The sequence below is a fragment of the Etheostoma spectabile genome, chromosome 13, assembly GCF_008692095.1.
Source record: "Etheostoma spectabile isolate EspeVRDwgs_2016 chromosome 13, UIUC_Espe_1.0, whole genome shotgun sequence".
In the NCBI taxonomy this organism is placed as follows: Eukaryota; Metazoa; Chordata; class Actinopteri; order Perciformes; family Percidae; genus Etheostoma; species Etheostoma spectabile.
In genome coordinates this window covers 414,314-423,399 of record NC_045745.1, presented here as the reverse complement: position 1 = coordinate 423,399, position 9,086 = coordinate 414,314, and the positions used below count along the sequence as shown (strand labels likewise).

Below are 9,086 nucleotides of genomic sequence, written 5' to 3'. Positions count from 1 at the left end.
AACTAAATCAGAATGTCTACAATATCATGCACACAGGAAATAGACAGAACTTAAATACAGGTGCAACACATTGGGGTGGGGACAGGTAATCACACAGGTGGGAAAAAACAGGAAGTACAACAAGACATACATACATACACGCACACCTAGTCACTTTATCACTTCAATACTGGACTCAACACTGACACTTTAATAATAATTTATGGTCTTTTGTTTGTTTTATTTGACAAATGTTCTTATTGTTGTTATTATCATTATTGTTATTTTGTTGTCTTTATACTGTCTTTTCTTTTCTTTTTTTAATCTATTTTTTAATTTGTTCTTTCTTGCTAAAACTGGTGCTGGAATTTTCAATTTCCTTGCGGGAGTCATCCCAAAAGGATAAATAAAGAGAAGTCTAAGTCTAAGTCTAAGACAACACAAAGCAGAACAGAAAACCTTCATAATAAAACAGGAAATGGAAAACAAACAGAAATTGTGAATCTAACTCATAACAATAAAAGAACCCCTCCTTTAAAGTCGGACAGCAGACGGCCCAGGGTCTTCAGGATGTAACTGGTGGAATTCCCTAATGAGTTCAGGATCAAGGATATTGCTGGCCAACACCCAAGACCTTTCTTCTGGTCCGCACCCCTCCCAGTCCAGAAGGTATTGATGACCCCTTCCCCATCTTCTAGCGGCCAAAAGTATCTCCATATATAGATGGTGCCTCCAACGATGACGCTTAGAGGGGTTGCGGGAGTTTCCGGCACCAGCTGAGTTTTGGGCATCGGCTTCACGCAACTCACATGGAACGTGGGGTGCACGGTCATGGTCCCTGGAAGTTTCAGTGTCACAGCAACAGGATTGATCACTTTCTTGACAGGAAATGGACCAGCGAAATGGGATGCCAACTTACGGCTTTCAACCAAGAGAGGAAGCTCCCGGGTAGACAGCCAAACCTTGCCCAATCCGAAACCCCGTCACTGGGAAATCCATTTAACCTGAACATATTATAGAGCATAACTTCTGCCAACTCCTTGGCGGAAGGTATCTTGGGCAGGGGAAAAAAGTGGACCATTTTAGAGAACCTATCAACAATGGTAAGGATAGTAGTATTCCCCTCAGCAGGAGGCAAACCTGCGACAAAGTAAAGAGATATATCAGACCAAGGTTGAGAGGGCACAGGAAGGGGATTCAGCAACCCTGCTGGAGGTTGATGAGAAGATTTGTTCTGAGCACACACAGGACAGGTCGTCATATTCTCCTTCACGGAATTCCCCATTCCGGGCCACCAGAAACGTTGCTGCACCACAAAACAGTTCTCTCTACTCCTGAATGACACAACAGAACACTTGATTGGGCGAAATGGATGACTTGATCTCCGCTCCAGAGGAACAAACAGGCGGTTCAGTGGACAGACAACCAGGACAAGTAAATCAACAGTAGCTTGTCTGATTTTTTCCTCCACCTCCCATGAAAGAGCACCAACAACACAGGATAATGGGAGAATGGTCACTTCTGACTTAGGGGGAGTACCAGAGTCAAACTGCACACACACAGACAGAAACAAGATAAGGTACCAAACGCATGCGCAAATAGAAGCAAGAAGGCCGCAGCAGCAGTCTACAGCATGGCCTTCAAAGAGTAAGCAGTGCTGTACCAAGTGTTCAAAGTTTTTTTTAAAGATTATTTTTTTGGGGGGTTTTCCCTTCATTTGATAGTAGATACTAGACAGGAATGGGGAGAGAAAGAAATGGGATGACACGCAGCAAAGGACTGCAGGTCAGATTTGGACCCAGGTTGCTGCAAAGGATTCAGCCTACATTGGGTGCACGCTCTTAGTGGTTGAGCTAGAGGTTTTTTCTGGCGCCCCATTCACGAGAGCTGTTGACAGTTCGAAATGTACAACATCCAAAAAAGACACATTATGAGGTGGTTTTCAACAGGTTGCAATCAGCAATGAGTCCAGCAAATACAACACATTTTTTAGTTTTAGAGAGCTGAAGGGCTGACAGATTGTTCAGAATCAAAACATTGACAGGAACAGGTACAGTGACATTAAGCAGGGCAAATGTTTTTGAAGCACTATACTAGAACCAACTAGAACTGACTAAGAGGAGAGCAATCCCAGGACGTGAAGATAAGTACTCTGAGCATTCAGTGGGTAGAAAGTGCATAAATATCACTTTTATGTGCAAGCATGTGTCAAACAGACATATCTGGGTTGAGCCAGGAAAGGAAGGGCCTTAATACAAAGGACCAAAAATAATGTTCAAAAATGGGTTCTGAAAGACTGGCATCCTCTTTCCTCCTCTGCAGTGTAGACATTAAGCTGCGGTTGTTTACCTTTCCAGATGAAGTTAGACACTGCTGATTGTAATTTGAACTAATAACTAGAAGGAGGGGAAAGAGGTAGCATAGAGCTCACAAAGTCAATCCTGGGTAAAACGTTAATTTTAACCACAGAGATACGAGCTTGAATCAACATAGGGAGACCCATTTATTTTTCCATATCTTTCAAAACGTTGCTCAGAGCAACAAAATAGTTACGCTTCACAATCTGGTTTAAACAAGGGAAAATCAATATACCTAAATATCTAAACTGTTTAACAATGAGGATGTTAGCAGGGAGGGTTGAATTGTGAGCAGAATTATTCAAATGCAGACTTTGACCAGTTAATTTTAAAGCCTGATAAGCTACCATACTCCTCGCATGGGGATAGAAGGGGAGGAAGAGATTGAGAGGGGTTTTCTAAAAAGACCATAACGTCATCTGCAAATAGAGAGAGGTGATGCTGTGTATTACAAATGCTTATTGGTGACACCATAATTGATTGGCAAATGGCTTGGACTATAGGGTCTAAGGAGAGGACAAATAGTGCAGGACTCAAGGGTCTGCCTTGACGTGATGATCTAGAAACTGGAAACAAAGAGGAGGAGGTGCATCCGGTTAAAACTTGGGCTTTAATCATACCAATGAAAGTGTTACCAAAGCCCAACACTTCTAAGACTGACCATAAAAATGACCACTCAAGTCTGTCAAAGGCTGACATTGGCGTCTTACTGCAGCATCCACATCATGGAGAAGGCGTCTAACATTATCTGCTGCCATTCTCGTTTTTATGAATCCAGTTTTGTTGGAGTTCACTAATTTTGACATATGGGACTCCAAAAAACGAGCTAGATGCTTTGCAAAGATTTTTAAATCAAAATTTAGCAAGCTCAGGGATCAATGGTTATAACTCTCTGTAGGATCCTTATCTTTTTTCAAGAGTAAGGAAATCAAGGCTGTGTTCACATCCCTTGAGAATTCACCCTTCTCAATCATGTCAAGAAGGAATGGGCCCAGTTGTTCCCAAAAACTACATAAAATTAAGGGAGATCCCATCAATTATAGTAATCAATTTGTCAAAAATCAGCTAATACCTCTGCTGACAATTGAAGCAAGTCAAGCTGATTTAACCACCCGTCACAGTGGCTCTTGTCCAAAGTGACCTCTGATTCATACAGATTAGAATAGAATGTCTGAAAGAATTTAGTTATTTCAACAGGGTCAGTTCTAATATTACCATATGAAGATTTAATAGTGGGAATATCTGCAAAATGGTCACTGGACCTAATTCTCATGGCAAGTAAATGACTAGGTCTTGCGCCCTGGAAATAATAGCGTTGTCTCATTCTATGGATGAGGAATTCAAATTTCTTTTTCAGAATGTTGTTCATTGCTTTCTTGACTAATGATCATTCTAAACCTATTTGATTAATACAATATTTTTCAACAATAAATCTAATCTGATGAACTCAGCTTCAAGGTTTTGTAGGTGAAGTGACATAGCTTTGGGCACATTAGAGCAGAATAGTATGGCATTACTCCTAATAAAACCTTTTATCACATCTCATAATATCCTTGGGTCTTCCACAGAGCTAACATTAATGAATGCAAATATTTGCAATTCTGCAATAAACTGAGTGATAAAGAAATGTTGAAACGCAATAATATACACGTTGAAACAGTTGGCCAAGTGTAGTGGTGACCCCTTTATGGTCAGACAACGCCATTGGGAGTAGCACCGCTTTATCAATTAAATTAAATAATTGAGGGGATGCAAAAAAAAAATCTATCCTGGAAAAAGAGTTATGCATACCTGAGAAAAATTTGTAATCCTAACAGGTTGGATTAACTGCACGCCAAACATCTACAAGGCCCATGCTGCTGGCCTATGATTTCATTTCAGAGCATTTGTAGCCTGAGCCTAATCCCCAGTGGCCTTTGCATTCGACCGGTCAATATTGAATAAAAGATTAAATAAACAGTATCCATTAACTCCAGCATTTGATTAGTGAGCATATTATAGAAATTATCATTGAAAATATTTGGCGCATAAACTGACACAAACGCACAAATGCATGACCACAATCCTGCCTGTGTCGTCTGACCAAGAACACTTTATTCCGTTCTGACAACAATGGCTACTCCTTTTGTTTATAAGCTCGCTGAAGAGGATGCAATTGTAAGAATGGCCGGTTTTCGTCTGCAGCAAATGTGTCTCCTGTAAAAATGCAATGTCAACATTTCTCTTTCTTAGTAAGCCAAGAGTGCTGGCTCGTTCATAAGAAACAGTCAGTCAACCACAATTCCAAACTAAAAGCGAAAGATCACCTATTATCAAAAAAGCTGCGATCTAAATGTAAGTACATGTGTATATTGCCACTGCCTCTCATTTCGGTAACTCCTAACAAAAGTGCATCCAAAGTTAATAATAATAATAATAATAATAATAATAATAATGATAATACATTTTATTTAACAGCGCCTTTTTTAGCACTCAAGGTTGCTTTACAGACAATAAAAGACAGATACAGGGAACAGAAAAGTATGAACAGTTATGAAAAAAGGAGCAGTGTGATTACAAATAAGCAAGCTGAAACAGGTGGGTTTTGAGTCTGGTTTAGAACAGTTGGAGAGAGTCGATACTACGGAGGTCAGGTGGGAGTGAGTTCCAGAGCTGGGGAGCAGAGCGGCTGAAGGCTCTGTTCCCCATGGGGACAAGTCGAGCTGGGGGTACAGTGAGGTGGATAGAGGAGGAGGATCTGAGGGAGCGGGTGGGGGCGGCGATGTGAAGGAATTTAGATAGATATGGAGGAGCAAGGTTATAGATGGCTTTGAAAGTATGCAGAAGGATTTTAAATTATGTTCTGAATTGAACTGGAAGCCAATGGAGCTGCTGAAAGACAGGGGTTATATGATGAAAATAGGGGGTTCTGGTGATGACACAAGCTGCTGAGTTTTGAAGAAGTTGAAGATTATGGAGGGATTTTTGAGGGAGACCGAACAGACAGAAATTACAGTAATCAAGGCAGGAGGTGATGAGGCTGTGGATAAGGATGGAGGCAGTGTGAGTGGTAAGGGAGGGACAGAGGCGGTTAATGTTGCGTAGGTGGAAGTATGCAGACCGACAGATATTATTTATGTGTGACTGAAAGGATAGGGAGGAGTCAAGGATTACGCCCAGACTCTTGACCTGAGGGGAAGGGGAGACCAAGGAGTTGTCAATCGTTAGAGTGAAACTATTGATTTTGGACAGGGTGGATTTGGTGGCTACAAGGAGGAGTTCGGTTTTATCACCTTTTAGTTTAAGGAAGTTTGAGGTGAACCAGTCTTCAATTTTAAGTAAGCAGTTAGTAAAGGACAAGGGTGGGAGTGAGGAGGTGGGTTTGCTGGATAAATAGAACTGGGTGTCTTCTGCGTAACAATGAAAATGAATGTTGAATTTGCAGAAAATACTGCCAAGGGGAAGTAGGCAGGTGATGAAAAGGAGGGGGCCAAGAACTGAACCTTGAAAGACGCCAGTAGTAACAGGGGAAGGGTGGGATGTGAAAGATTTGAGTTGAATAAACTGAGTGTGGTCGGAGAGATGTGAGCGGAACCAGTCAAGAGGGGTGTGAGAGATGCGGAGAGAAGATAGTCTATTGAGGAAAATGGAGTGAGAAATGGTATCAAAGGCCGCACTTCAATCGAGGAGGATGAGATAGAGATGAGTCGGGAATCAGCAGCTATGAGGAGATCATTGGTGATTTTTATTAGGGCAGTTTCAGTACTATGGGAGGGGCAAAAACCAGACTGGAAAGGTTCATAAAGACTGTTAAGGGTAAGAAAGGCGTGGAGTTGAACAGACACTATTGTTTCAAGTATTTTAGAAATAAAGGGAAGATTTGAGATGGGACGAAGATTATTATAGTTAGCGGGATCTGAACCGGCTTTTTTCAGAATCGGGGAGACAGATGCAGTTAAAGTTACACAGATAAAGTTAAGTCCCTCATTACACAAAACATATAAAACACAGAACAAGAACATACAAGCTATTGACATAAAAGGAAACGTGAGAGTAGGGGATGGGACATAGCCAGAAGCTACCACTCAAAGTAGGTCTGTAATAGAGCTTATGGGGCAGCAGATATGGAACACTAGCCAATAAATACCTGGTTGCAACAGCAACTGATTCTACACTAAATTAACATCAAAATAAATGCATTTTTTGTCAACAGAAACAAGAAACAAAAAGCACAAAACAGCACCTTGGAAAGGAAACTCTGGCCTAGCAGTGGCCCAGCTAACCTATGGAGATAGGCCATATTAAGCTAGGTCAACATAGTATTCAGAAACACCGTCTCTGTAATCATATCAGACAACAGTGGGATAAAACCAGGACACATTAAGAGAACAAGACAAACCAATGGTCCATGTTCATCAGGCAGTTGTTTCAGTCCTGATGCTCCTCCACAGCACGCTGATTTTCAACGATAGTTGTGCGATTAGTAGTGGTGGTCTTCTTTGATCTGAACATCTGCTAGATTTGGGAACCACTTAGGCAGGGGCCGCGAAAAAAACTGGATAGCCTTGGCACTTTCTAGCCCCTCTTTCAGGGTAGTTTTTAGGTTGTTTACATCCAATCTGATAGAGCCCAAGCTTGCAGTCAGAGCTGCTAGCTGAGCATGGATAGCAGTTAGCTTATTGTCATAGTCAATCCGCACCTGTTGAATCTGGGACTGGATCTGAGCAAAACGTGGTTTGAGGTAGCTTTTCTGTTTCTTTAGCAATGCCTCTGCAATAGCATCCGTATCGCTGCACTGGGTTCTGTTCTTGTTTGCCAATCTACTTTAAGTAACTCTAACAAGCACAAAGTGGTAAAAAATTGAAGTTGGAACCTTATGAAACAACTATTTGACAAAGTTGGGCAACAAGCTACACTTTAAGCCGCCTTCTCTGTCCAGTCGATCACATGACTCCCATTCCTTAGCGTGATTATCGTACTGTTTAGTTCAAAAACATCCAACGTACGAAAACTTTAGGTTACTTAACGTAACCCCGGTTCTTTGATAAAACAAGTGAGGTGTTTCACTAGGGAATCGCCTCGGCGTGACCAACATGGAAGCTCCAATGACACCACGTCTGTCCGTGACAGACAGGTCGAACTGTGCTGGGGCCACGCCCCCTCATATAATCACAGTCGACCGGCTCTCTACAAATCATTCAGATAGGTTTCTTTCCGTGTCTCGCAAGGAGGGACATGTTGGTGAAACCACTACTCTGTTATCAAAGAACCGGGGTTACGTTAAGTAACCTAAAGTTTTCTAACTTCGTTCGGTGTTTCACTATGGGAGATATAGACCACTCCCGGATTGCCTGAATCTCCGAAGCCAAATAACATTGAACCGAGACTCACACCAACCCGGGCGCCGTCACCTCCAGCACAGCCTGTGCCAGGGACGGTCCGGAAACATCGAGCCTGTAGAACCACAAAAGTGTGAGGCGTAGCCCAGTTGCTGCCGCACAAATTTCTGCCACTGAAACACCCTGAAAAGGGCCCATGAAGTGGCCATGCCTCTCGTGAATGAGCTCTCAGACCCCGCGGGGCCTGCAAACCTTTACACTCATAGGCCAATGATATGGCCTTCACAACAGTGGGACAGCCTCTGGCGGACACGGCTTACCCTGTGTGGGTGTAGCCAGGACACGAACAGCTGATCAGCTTTTCGAACACAGCCGTCGACTCACATACATGTGCAGGGCCCGGACAGGGACCACATGTGAAGCCTTCTCTCCTCTTCTGAGCAGAACGGAGGCGGGGGGAAAGCCCGGAGCTCACTGAGGGCCCTGTAGGCTGACTCCACACTTAGGCACAAACGCTGGGTTGGGCCGCAAACAGACTCTGAGAGCCCTGGGGCAAACTGGAGAGGTTTGCTGAACAGACAAAGCCTGTAAATCACTCACTCGCTTTGCAGGTTAAAGCCAAGAGCAAAGCTGTTTTAAGAGAGACAAAGTTCATCCCCACCGCCTCCATAGGCTCAATGGGTGATGAGAGAGGGCGTCCAACACGACGATAAGTCCCATAGAGGAAACAGGGGCCTGGAAATGGGAGCTTGCGACGTGCCCCTTTCATGAAACGACACAACCAGGGATGTTGCCCGCGCGGCTTATCCCCAAAACACGTGGCAGGCTGAGACAGCAGCCAAGTACCCCTAATTGTGGAGGAAGATCGTCCTTCATCCATCAGGTACTGTAGGAAACACAGCAGGTCACCACAGAACAATGAAAAGGGATTGTATCCCTAGTTCACACCACTCCTCAAAAACCGCCACTTTCCGCTGTAAAGAGAGCGGGTGGAAGCGGCCCTTGCGCTCTGAATGGTGTCAATGACCTGCTCTGGCAGGCCTGATGCATTCAGGTTCCACCTCTCACGGGCCAAGCCCAGAGCGCTACGCGGTCCGGGTGGGGGGTGTAAATTCCCCGCCCCGCTTGGAGGGAGGAGGTCTCTGCGTATGGGGAGAGGCATGGCTCTCCCACAGGAGCTGTATTATCTCCGCAACCAGTGCTTGGATGGCCACCGCGGCGCTATCAGGATTAACGTATGCCCTGCCCTCTCACCTCGCAGAGTGGGAGAGCTAGGATGAGGGGGGGAAATGCATAGAGCAGCACGTTTGGCCACGGGTGAGCTACAGCGTCCACACCCAGCGGTGCATTTACGTCTGACAGAGAGAAGAACACTGGACACTGTGTGTTTTCCTGCGAGGCGAAGAGATCTACGGCTGCTCGACCGTATCTC

At 44.0% G+C, this 9,086-nt stretch overlaps 1 pseudogene; it reads right to left on the bottom strand.

The window, feature by feature from the left end:
• Nucleotides 1-7,702: 7,702 nt before the first annotated feature.
• LOC116700819 (uncharacterized) lies at nucleotides 7,703-8,816 on the bottom strand (annotated as a pseudogene).
• Nucleotides 8,817-9,086: the final 270 nt, after the last annotated feature.